Raw genomic sequence first — 12,240 nt, 5'->3', positions numbered from 1 at the left:
CACACACACACACACACACACACACACACACACGACAGCTCATGTGCCCATGCACAAGTAGAGGTAACTGAAATGAAGCCATTTATTTTAGCTAGGAATGGTTGTGCTTCTTGGGTCCATGGGGGTCGTGCAAAGATGGGAACAGACCACCGAAATCTAGCGAACCAGAAGCAAACTATATTCCAGGAAAAAAAGAAAAAATAAAACAAAACCACCACGTGTCAGCTAGCCGAGACCACGGCCAGAGATCTGGCTTCTGCAACTACTGCAAAAGACAGTTTTTGAACTCCCCCTTTTTATAGCAATAAGCAACAAGCATTAGGTATGAACAAAGGAATTTTTACAATCTTCAGGTGAAACTTAGATACAAATTGCCTTTCTTTGCAATTTCCAGTAACAGGTGTTTAGTTAGACTAGTGTTTGTATTTTAAGTCTTTGTTTCTGCCTGGCACTCCCTGGTGGTGTTCACCCAAGCTCTGCACTCCCCCTAAGGCTGCCAGTTTCGTGTAGCAGAAGTCACATACATCCCACCTTCTAAAGGGTGACTCTGCTTGTATCCGGTGTTGATCACAGGTGACCTGGGGTGTTATCTTGGGGCTAACCCTCATTTTACAGAGGGAAACTTCAGCCTTGTAAACAGAGCAGCCAGTTGTAAAATGAAATAACCCACTGCTGTTAATAGATCCTAAAGCTGCTGAGAAAGCTGTTGGTAGTTTGTTTAGGTTTGCAACTTTATATGTCTTTCTACATTCTAATTTCCACCTTCTAATTCCTGGTGCCTATATTTCTGTATTCCTATTCCTATTCCTAGAATCCTCAGTGTTACCCGCAGTCCCAGCACCAGGGAGGCTGACACAGTATTTTCACTTATGTGGGTGTTGGAGATATGATATCAGGTCTTCAGCCCTGAGCAGCAAAACCAGCCTGGGCTCCAGAAAGACAAAGGAAGCCAGGCCAGGTGGCCCAGGCCTGTAACACCCCCCCCCCCCACCCCCGCTACTGGGGAGGTTGGAGGAACACAACTTCAAGGGCACTGGTCAGTTTGAGACCCCGTCAGAAATACAAAAATAAATAAAGGGCGCACCAGACACGGTGAGTACTGCACGCCTGTAATCCAGCACTCCAGAGGCAAGTGTACAGGCTGCAAACTCAAGGACAACCTGCTTTATGTGGAGAGTTCTAGACGAGCCAGAGTCACCTAATAAGGCTTAAACACCAGCGCTGCTGGAGGACTTGCCTCTCCCGCCTCAGTAATCGGGGTTTGCAGATATTTGAACTTGAGTCTTCCAGAGTGTACTGTCAATTTCCTTCCTTAGCAAAGGAAAATATTTCAGGAGCGTGACTCCCAAACTGGCGAACGACATTGTCAACTTTTTTATTCTCGACAAATTTCCTTGACTTTGCTCCAATAAACAGGGTGCAAGGGAGCTGTAAACCGGCGTAGTGCGCCACCTTCTGTCCAACTGTGGAACTGCATCTCATGTCTTTGGAGCATTTTTAAAAATTATTATTATTGTTTGTTTGTTTGTCTTGTTTTTCGAGATAGGGTTTCTCTGCGTCTGGATGTCCTGTAACTTGCTCTGTAGACCAGGCTGGTTTCGAACTCAGAGACGCCCCTGCTTCTACCTCCTGAGTGCTGGGATGAAAGGTGTGTGCTACCACTGCCACACCATTTTGTTGATTTTAAACATTTTTAAAAATTAAAACATTACTACATCATCTATCCTCTCCTCTTTCTTCATCCAACACATCCTCATTTAAAAACATATTTTTAGGCTGGGCAGTGGTGGGACATGCCTTTTATCCCAGCATTTAGCAGAGGTAGGCATATCTCTGAGTTGGAGGCCAGCCTGTTCTACGGAGAGAGTTCCAGGATAGCCAAGGCTGCACAACAAAATCCTCTCTCAAAAAAACAAGAAAAAAAAGGTGGATCTACTTATTTTCAAATTTAAAACATATTGTTAAATTTTGTATTCATTTATTTTATTTGTGTGGTTGTTTCGTTCCAGGCAAACGCCTATGCGCTATGTGCACACAGTGCCCAAGGAGGGCAGACAGGAACATCGGAACTCCTGAAACTGCAGTTGCTGATGGTTCTGAGTTCACACACTTACCGCGTGAGTGCTGGGAACCGAACCCAAGTTGTCTGGAAGAAGAGTCAGATCTTAACCATTGAGCCATCATCTCTCCGGCCCTACTGGGTGTTTTCTCACTGGCATGTATGCACACGTTCACTCCGCATGGCCACACAGACGAAAGCATGCACATTTATCCATTCACAGGAGCCTGGAGAGAGTCAAGGGCAACTGAGCTACCCACAGTTTCCACTCTGTTTTGTCTCCATGTCTGAGGAATACTTTTTGCCGGACTCAGAGTTCTTTCCGTGTGACGTCATGTATGATGTGTGTGTGCATGCATGGTTGTTCACACGAGCACAAGGCACATGAGCAGGGTGCAGGTGCGAGTGGGTACGTGAGTGTGTGTACAGGTATGAGGCTGAGATCACAATCTACTCAAAAACGCCACGAAGAGAAGTCATGCCATGCAACAGGGCTCACCTAGGAGGTTCATTGGAAGAGGAGAGAGAAGGGGCAGAGAGGGGGGCAGAGACTGGTCCCTGGGGACAAGGGTGGTGGAAGAGAGAGATGGGTGGGGGCTGGAGAGAGGGGAAGAGAAAGAAGGAGAGGAAGAGGTGCAGAAGTGACCTCGTGGGAAGGGAGAGGAATAGAGAGAGAGAAGAGAGAGGGGGGAGAGAGAGGAAAAGATGGGGGAGAGAGGGGGAGAAAGGAAGAGAGAGAGCGAGAGACCGGAGGTGTGTAAGGCCCACCTTTTATAAGGGAACGAGCAAACGTGCACAGAAAGGTGCTCTCAGCGGCTGCAGCTGAGAATGTATCCCATCAGGACCCCAAGGGCAGGCCAGTACAGATGCCTGAATACTAGCAGACAGACTTTTCTTTTGGGGCTGTCAGCTCACATACAAACACATGGCACGGAGACTTATTATTAATTATGAAAGCTCGGCCTTAGCCTTGGCTTCTTTCTAACTCTTATAACTTAAAAATAACCGATAGTTTTAAATCTACATTCCTCCATGTGCCCTCTCTCTACTTTATCCACCCTGGTTCCTCCATGTCTGGATGGATACACTGCCTTTGTTCTCTGAACTCTCTGCACCCTGACGCCCTGCCTAAGCTTTGCCCGCATAGCTAATGGCCATTTCTCTCTTTTTTAAAAATTAATTATTATTTTATGTGTATGGATGTTTTGCCTGCATGTGTGTCTGTCTACCTCGCGGCTTGGGAGCAGATGGGCTCCCATGGGACTCCAATGGACCCGCTCCCTGGGCTCCACACTCAGCCTCATTGGCCTTGGTAGTGGCGGTGCAGAGAATGAGGGGATCTCGAACTCCCTCTGAGTACGCCCCAAACCGCTCTGGCCCCACTCCCCGCCCCCTTCCCAGCTGCTTGCCATTTCCCCGCCAGGCCTAACCTTGTCTAGATTCTCCATCAGCTGTCTCCCCGGCCTTATGTTTCTGTTCCCTCTTACAATGTCTGCTCAGCCGACACAGGTTTCTAAGACTGTCCTATTTGTTTCCCTGTTAAAATAATGTGGCCACAATATGTTTATATAAGTGTGTAACTGTGTTTTCATGATGTGGATTTAAGTTTTTATGTGCACGTGTGCTTCCAGATTACAGCAGCTCTGGAAAAATACAAACACACGGGGAGCCACCATTGTAGAGTTCCCACGTGTGCTAGTATTCCATAGCAATGGTAAACTGTAACTAACTGGATAAAATACACATCTAAATATAGCTTATATGCCCAGTTTGAAATACCACATAATGGTACCTGGTTCTGAAGTGCCTTTACAAATCTGAGACCACGGCATTTTAACAGGAGCTTCCCACACAGAGACACGCCAGCTTTTGCAGCACCCTATGTGTCCTCTAAGGGGACAGAAGACCTTTCGCCTTGTCTCTGGGTTTGGCAAAGCCAACTGCACGGAAGCAAAAAAGGCCTTTTACCCCTTCAGCTTTCTGAAGGCTTCACTCGGGGAATCAATCTGCTCACCCTGCCAAGACAGGTAAACTAAATCTTCCCCTCACAAAGTAAATCTTTGGGCCTCTCGTACTCAGCAGCTAACGGCAAGCCCTGCTTCTAAGACTGGTGTTCTCCAAGGACAAGGAGAGGATTTGCGATTGCCTGCTGGCTCGTGTTGCTCATTTATTCCTCCCAGATCTGTCTAAAGGCATTTGACAACTCAAGGTACTGTCCTTTAACAGGATTTATAGTCCAGGATTAACAGGTTTCAATCTTCAGAGGGTCAGAGTTCCCAATTTCCTTTAACCTAAAGCAATAGCCTTTTGCTATGAAATCTGTCCCAGTTCCCTTACCGATTCCTGAAAAAGTTCTATTGCTACATCAGAATCAGCTCTGCTAAATCCAGAGTCCCCAGTTCCTTTAACTGTTTTACTGCTACATTAACCCGAGCCAATTTCAAGCATATTTACAGGTCACTCCTGCTGCCTAAGCCAAGACCAACCTATAAAGCGCTCCCAGGACAACACCAAATGCACCTGCACCAGCTCCTGGGACTTCACCATTGGTAGCAGCTCTCAAGGACACCTGCCAAGTAAAATCTGGTTTCATCTGCTATTTTGTCTCATCCCATGGCTAGCCCCATTTCATAGGGCCAATAATAACAATATTTTTTTTCTCCTAGACACCTGCCTTCGCATCTCCCTCAAAAAGCAGCTGCCTGAGGTCTCCAGGATGACAGGAAACCGGATGTCGCCCCAACCACACCTTTTGCTGAGCGTGAGCAGGCCAACTCTCAGCTCTCCCATCTCCCACGTTGTCCCATGCCCACAGGAAGTAGTCAGACTTGAGTCTACATCCCTTTTTCCAGAGAGAGCCTAAAATGTTGGTTATAATTATCACCTCAACTTCCTGTCACCCCTATATCCAAAGAGTCTGGAATGTTAAGTTGGGAGCATCACCCCAGCTCCTGGCATCCATCCCAGCCCCCTGGCTTGGGAATTGCATTGGTCTGGACTCCAAATCCTGACTCTCCAGAACACCCCACAGGGTATTTAAGAGGGCACCCAGAGGAGGAACACTTTGCATGTGCTCCGCGGTTTTCTGTCTCCCGTCCCATGCTCTCGGCCACTCAAAAGTGCTACACTTAATAAAAACATGGGCATTTTAATTTGGTTTGATTTGACCTGATTGGATTTTTTTTTGTGCCAGTGGAGTGGCTGGTCTTAGGAATTTTCCTAATATATGGAGGTCCCACCAAGGTGCTCTTTACCTCTGAGCGACCTCTCCAGCCCTCCTTTCAGCTCCTCAGTAAACCAATTCCAGTGCCGCATCCTCACTTCAGCTCCTCAGTAAACCAATCCCAGTGCCGCATCCTCCATTCAGCTCTGCAGTAAACCAATCCCAGGGACGCATCCTCCATTCAGCCCTGCAGTCAACCAATCCCAGTGCCGCATCCTCGCACAGTGTAAAGGAATATCCCACAACAGCTCTCCATGTTCTTTATCAAGACAGAGTCTCTCAATTGAAGCCAGAGCTCGCCAGTCAGCTAGTAGCTAGCCAGCTTGTTCTGGGGACTCCGAATCTGCTTTCTGAGATCTGGATTTACAGGCAGGCTACCAGGCCCACCAGGTATTTACGTGGGTGCTAGAGATTCACTACCAGGTTCTCACCCTTGTTCGGCAAATGCTTTTTTTTTTTTTTTTTTTTTTTTAAACCAATGAACCATCTTCCCCAGCTCTAGATTTAGAATTTGTGACAGCCAGTTTTCTTCCTTCTGCAACTTGAAAGTCCGGCCACTTCTAGTGGGAAATCAGCTTCCATTTGAATTGTTGTGCCCTTAGGAGTGCCTCTGGGCATTTCCACAAGGCCCCCTTTGCCTTTAGCTCTAGTTTAGCAATGCCTCTGGGCACAGATTCTTGAGGAGGGGGAGGGGACAAGAGAGAAACGGAGAGAGCAAATCTGAAAGGGCCGCAGATCACATTTGGCGCCTAGGCATGATGTACTGGCGCAATGATAACATACCCGCAATGATGTAGCTGCTGGGGTTGAGCTGCTGAAGGCAGGCTGGCAGAGGACCTGGTTTCTAACAGTTGGGAAATGTGCTCACTGTGTAGAGCCTTCATTCCTGCCACCGCCCCGCTGCCCTTTGGGCAGCAATCCTCACTGACTGTGAGTTTGGTCTACCTCTCAGATGGGGGTGGGTCTTAGACATCCATTCACAAACCCAGGCCAAGGACATCCATGGCGGTTCAAGCATGGTGGCAGGAATGATAGGCGGCTGGTCACATTGCATCGGCAGTCAGGAAGCAGGGAGAGATGAAGCCTGAATTTTAGCTAGCTTTTTTCTTTTTATTCATTCTGGACCCATTGCCTATGGATGCGGCTGCCCACATTCAGGGGAGGTATGTGTGGCTGGAGTGGAGGGCTTGGAAGAGTGGGAGGTGAGGGCAGAGGGCAGGGATGAGACTCCTGGGAGCAGTGAGCGAGGCTATGGCTGTGGCAGTCCAGAAGGGAGAAGGCGCCATGCTGGTAAAAATATTCTCAGGTCAGGTACAGGTCTTGGCATTGCAGGAACAAAACTGGTTCCTCGGTGAACAGTCTCCCTTACTTCCTCCCTCCCGACCTCCCTGACTCTCTAGGCCTAACCCAGGGCCTTACAAATGCTAGGAGTGAATCCTGGTGAGTTTGACATAGCCTGCAGCCGCCAGACAGGAAAGCCTCAATTGGGGAACTGCCTAGATTAGATTAGCCTGTCTGTGGGCTTCCTGGTGTTGACAGCCAGAAATGAGCTCAAACTGGATTATAGAGGCCTTTAGAGAAAGTCAGCATTCCTCCGAACTTGTGAAACCGGTTCCCACCTGCCAAAAGGAAACTCTCCCTTCCCTCTGGCTGCAGGGAGGAACAAATGGATGTCTGTGGTGGTGTTGTTGGCGGTATGCGCAGTGCCGCAAGGGCCTGTCACCCGTACTAGCATCCTGGCTCTTTTCACATCTCCAGGCCAATCTCCTCAACACACCCGTTTGTTCTCTTTATGGGGGAAGGTTTCCCTTCTCTCATGGATAGCCCTGGTCATGTCCAGTCTGTTTCTCTTCCTCTCTACTCTGGACTCCTCCAGGTGCCTTTGGGCATTTTCTCTCTCTTATTCACAATATAAACCTCCCTAACAATGGAGAGGACATGGCAGTACCTTCACCACGGCCCCTCATATGCGTTGGTTGGTTGTGTCAACAGCAGCTAGGGTGGTCTGGGAAGAGCAGCCTCCACTGAGAAAATGCCTATCTTCTTTTAGGATTCCATTGTTGTGACAGTAGTTAACTGGCTTCTCCACCTGCCAAGGCAATAAGCCCAATTGAGCGAAATTGAAGAGTAAAAGGCAGGTTTATTTAGGTATTAATTGCTCCTGGGTGAGTCAGGGGTCTGTAGTTGGAGGTCCAAGAAGTCGTGTGGCTGGACAGGGTTAGAAACTTTGTGGGAGCTGGGTGGGAGAAAGTGACGTGCTTGGTAAGGTATCGGGAGTATCGGTTAGATTTGGGGTCCCGTAGGTGTGTCTTGAGTCCAGTGGTCACTTTGGAATCTGGAGCTAAGTGTCTGCTTTGTCCAGTGTTTTGCTGGGGCTTTTGAGAGCTCGGGCTTCTGGTGGGAATCTTTTGGTCGGTTTTCAGATTCTCTGCAAGAACCAGCTTCCAGGGCTGGAGAGATGGCTCAGTGGTTAAGAGCATTGCCTGCTCTTCCAAAGGTCCTGAGTTCAATTCCCAGCAACCACATGGTGGCTCACAACCATCTGTAATGAGGTCTGGCGCCCTCTTCTGGCCTGCAGNAAAAAAAAAAAAAAAAAAGAACCAGCTTCCAGCTGGAAGGGGGCAGAGATCTTTTTGTCCCATGTCTCCAGTCTAACCAAAGCCATGACCAAAAGCAGTTTGGAAAGGAAAGGGTTTATTACATAAGTATCAGTAACAGTCCTTCATGAAGGGAAGTCAGGGCAGGAACCTGGAGGCAGGAGCTGATGCCGAGGCCATGGAGGGGTGCTGCTTGTTAGGAAAAAATCCTAAGATGAGCCGTTCTGCCAATGCACAAAAATCCAGTTAAAACAAATTAAACCAAATTAAAATGCCCCTGATTTATTAAATACAGCGCTCTCGGGTGGCCAAGAGCATGGCAGGGAAGACAGAAAACTGGGGAGCACATGCAAAACCCTGGACCACGTGTTCCTCCTCTGGGCACCCACTTAAATACCTTTGGGAGTGGTCCTGACCCTTCCCTTGGGAGGGGTCAGTACCTGGCATGCTGGGATTTGGAGTCCAGACCAAGGCAACTCCCAGGCCAGGGGGCTGGGATGGATGCCAGGGGCTGGAGCGATGCTCCCAACTTAACATTCCGGACTCTTTGGATATAGGGGTGACAGGAAGTTGAGGTGATAATTATGACCAACATTTTAGGCTCTCTTTGGAAAAAGGGCATAGACTCAAGCCTGGCTACTTCCTGTGGGCATGGAGCAATGTCGGGGAGGGGAGAGCTGGGTGTTGGTGGGTCCGCATTCAGTGGGAGGTGTGGCTGGAGAGGTATCCTGTTCACTGTCATCCCGGAGATGCCAGGCATCTGTTTCTTGAGGGAGGCAAGAAGACAGGTTGTCTAGGAGGAAAAAAATTCTCATCATTGGCCCTATGAAATGGGGCTAGCCATGGGATGAGACACAGTAGCAGATGAAACCAGATTTTACTTGGCAGATGTCCTTGATCCAGAAGGTGTCCTTGATCCAGAAGAGTTGGCAGCTGTCCTTGATCCAGGAGCGTTGGTACCAATGTTGAAGTCTCAGGAACGGACGCTGGCACTTTTGGTGTTGTCCTGGGAGCGTCTTGTAAGTTGGTCTTGACTTAGGCAGCAGGAGTAACCTGTAAAATACGATTAAAACTGGCTGGGATTAAAATTAAAAACCTTGGATTTTACCGGACTTGGTTTTGTGTAGCGATAGAACTTTTCCAGGAACAGAATTTCTATCTTGGTGTCATAGGTTAGAAGGCCATTAGAGGAAACTGGGAACTCTGACCCTCTGAAGAATAAAGCCTGTTCATCTTGGACTATGAAGTTTGTTAAAGAACAGTACCTTGAGTTGTCAAATGCCTTTAGACAGATCTGGGAGGAATAAATGAGCAAAAAATGAGACAGCTTTTGGCTAGCAGGCAATCTCAAATCCTCTCCTTGTCTTTGGAGAACATCAGTCTTAGAAGCAGTATTTGCTGTTAGCTGTTGAGTGCGAGAGGCCCAAAGATTTTTCCTGTGAGGGGGAAGAATTTAATCTACCTGTCTTGGCAAGATGAGCAGATCGATTCCCTGGGTGAAAGGTAACTTTTTGCTTCTATGCGGGTGGCTTTGCCTAACCCAGAGGCAAGGCAGAAGGTCTTCTGTATTCTTAGAGGACACATAGGGTGCTGCAAAAGCTGGCTTGTCTCTGTGTTAGAAGCTCTATTATTCTTAAAATGCGAATGAACACAGAGAGTCAGAAGTGGGGGCGGGACAAACTGTGTGGTCACAAATGGACAAAGAAAGAAAAGCGGAAGCCTGGGAAAGAACAGGAGCGCCATACTTGAAAAAAAAAATTCGGGATTTGGAGGATAATTTGCTTTAAGTTAGATTGTTTCCATTTAACGGTTTTTAAGTGCCCACTTAAGGGTGTTTGAAATCGGCTAGGAATCACAAGAAACCCACTTCAAATGCATGCCTGTGACACGAGCCCGGTGCAGTGCGTCCACTGGAAGGGCGCTGAGTCAGGAAACCTGGGTACATGAGAAATTGGTTGGGAACGTCTTCTGTCACTCCCCCCCCCCCAAAAAAAATCTCATCTCAGCAGGAGGCCCGGCCTCTGCTGTGTGTGTGTGTGCACACACGCGCGTTAGGCATGGCCATGACTTCAATAAAAGCTTGAAAAGCGAATGGGTCACCCCAAAACCCTACCCGCATGCAGATTAAAAGGGGGAATATACCAAGGTGAAGCCGAACTTGCCTGGCAGAGCGTGTGCACAGGATGGCCCGTTTTCCCGTTTTTCCTCAGGACAAACTAAGGCCCTTTGGTGGGACACTCCATTATGTTAGGGAAAAAAATCCTAAGACAGGTGGCTCCTTTGGCGCAAAGAAATCCAGTTAGGTCAGATCAAACTGAATTAATATGACTATCATTATATTAAATACGGCACTCTCAGGTAGCCTAGCACATGGGGGGAGACAGGAAAGCGGGGAGCACGTGCAAACCCGGAACCACATGTTCCTCTTCGGGGAACTCACTTAAATAGCCTGTGGGCATGGTCCTGACCCTCCGGTGGGAGGGGTCAGGGCCTCGCACGCTGGGATTTGGAGTCCAGACCAAGGCAACTCCCAGGCCAGGGGGCTGGGATGGATGCCAGGGGCTGGGGTTGTTACGCTCCCGACTTATCAGCTAACTCTTACATTGAACCCATATTTCTATCTGTGTTTTGCCACTCGACCTAACGCTTGTTACCTCACTTTTTTATATGTCCTGCTTGTTTGGCAGGTGACTCATCTTTCTTGGCTTCGCCTCTCCTCATCCAAGTTCTCAGTTTGATTGTTCCGCCTAACCTTATCCTGCCCGGCTATTGGTCAAACAGCTTTTATTAACAGCCAGTGAGAGGACGACATACCCACAGTGTACAGAAAGATCATCCCGCAGCATGTGTGCATGTTTATGTGCGTGTGTATGGTGTGTACAGATGCATGTGTGTATAGATGCCATGGTGTGTGTGCCTGCAGACAGCCTCATTGGAAATGAGGTCTCCTTTCATTCGCTGCTGTGTATGTACACCAGACTGGCTGGCCCTTGAGTTCCCAGGATTCTCTCACCTTAGCCTCTCATTTTACCATAGGACTGCTGGGATTCCAGAGGCGAGCTACCTACCATGTCTGACTCTACACTGGCTCTGGGGATCTGAACTCAGGACTTCTACTAACCAAGGCATCTCCCTAGCTCCAGATGTTTAGATTTCATTTCATGTGTATGGGTGTTTTGTCTGCATGTGTGTCTGTGAACCACGTGTGTGCAGTGCCCGCAGGAGTCAGAAGAGAGTGACAGATCCCCTGGAATTGGTGTTACTGACAGTTGTGAGCCTCCATTGGGGTACTGGGAATTGAACCCTAGTCCTCTGCAAGAACAGCCAGGGCTATTAACCACTGAGTCATCTCTCTAGTTTTTATTGCTGAGATAAAAAAAAATCTATGTCACCCATGCTGGCCTTGAACTTCTGACCCTTCAATCTCCCAAGTGCTGTGGAAACTGGTGTGTGCTACCTTGCTGACTTATATTTTCCTTTCTTTTACAATACTGTCTTATGCTCTTTCTCGTATCATAAGAGGGCTCCTCTTCCAGGAAGGCTCCTTGCCCTCTGGGACTCAGCCTGACACCACAGCCTTCTTTTATGACCAGGACCCACCCCCATGTGCATGCTCCTTGCTCATTTAATTAATATTTTGTGGCCGCTCATAGCCAGCTTGGCAACCGGCCTAGCTTTCCTACCATCAGAGTAACTGGTTTTTATTGTTTGTATTAGCATTGTTGTGGGCCATAGAAGTCTTAGTTCCTGATCCCTGAGGTCCCAGGGATTCCCATCTCTGCAGAGAGAGGACTCCGGGTTTGAGGGCAGAGGAGAGGACAAAGTTTGTTCCTCCCCTGCCCCCAGCACGGCTGGCCTTGCCCCCAGCACGCTATCCACACTGTACCACAGGCTGTGTGTGCCAGCCAGGAGAGGGACAGCCTGGCACGCTGACACCAGTGTCAGGACTCATGGGACCTGCTGGCTTCCACGGCTGCCTGAGGACAGGAATCCTCCTCTCAGGTGAGGTCCCTGCTTCTGCAGACAGACTTCGTTGGGTGGTTGGGTGGCTGGAATGTGTGTGTGTGTGTGTGTGTTAATCTGTGTGTGTGTGTGTAAAAGAGACACACAGAAAGAAATAGAGGCAAGGCAGAAATAAAGCAGACACCAAGGACATTAACAAAAAGAGACAAAAATGAAAAAGATTAGAAGGCCAGAGAGAAATACCTTTCTCTTGATAAGGGAGAGAGATAAGGAAAGATAGAGAGGGAGGAGAAAGGATGGGACAGAGGGAGAAGGGGAAGGAAAGAGTAGACAGGGAATGATGGTGAAGGAAGTGAGGACAGAGAAGGGAGGGTAAAGGGGAAGAGAGAGTCGACCAG

The 12,240-nt window shown here is 48.4% G+C and overlaps 1 long non-coding RNA gene across 4 annotated transcripts in view; it reads left to right on the top strand.

The window, feature by feature from the left end:
* Nucleotides 1-5,199, top strand: part of LOC126490964 (uncharacterized) — a 6,316-nt gene extending 1,117 nt beyond the window's left edge. Inside the window, exons 3-6 of one of the 4 annotated variants that reach the window (XR_007589282.1) lie at nt 2,010-2,117; nt 4,142-4,268; nt 4,516-4,635; nt 4,726-5,199. This is a non-coding gene — a long non-coding RNA (uncharacterized lncRNA). Of the gene's footprint in view, nt 1-2,009; nt 2,118-3,899; nt 4,087-4,138; nt 4,269-4,515; nt 4,636-4,725 lie in introns of all 4 variants that reach the window. The other 3 variants (XR_007589280.1, XR_007589279.1, XR_007589281.1) reach the window with 3 other exon arrangements.
* The last annotated feature ends 7,041 nt before the right edge of the window (nt 5,200-12,240 follow it).

This window comes from Alexandromys fortis, unplaced genomic scaffold, assembly GCF_014885135.2.
Source record: "Alexandromys fortis isolate MF-2015 unplaced genomic scaffold, M_Fortis_MF-2015_v1.1 scaffold_240, whole genome shotgun sequence".
In the NCBI taxonomy this organism is placed as follows: Eukaryota; Metazoa; Chordata; class Mammalia; order Rodentia; family Cricetidae; genus Alexandromys; species Alexandromys fortis.
This window is presented reverse-complemented; position numbering and strand designations above follow the sequence as displayed.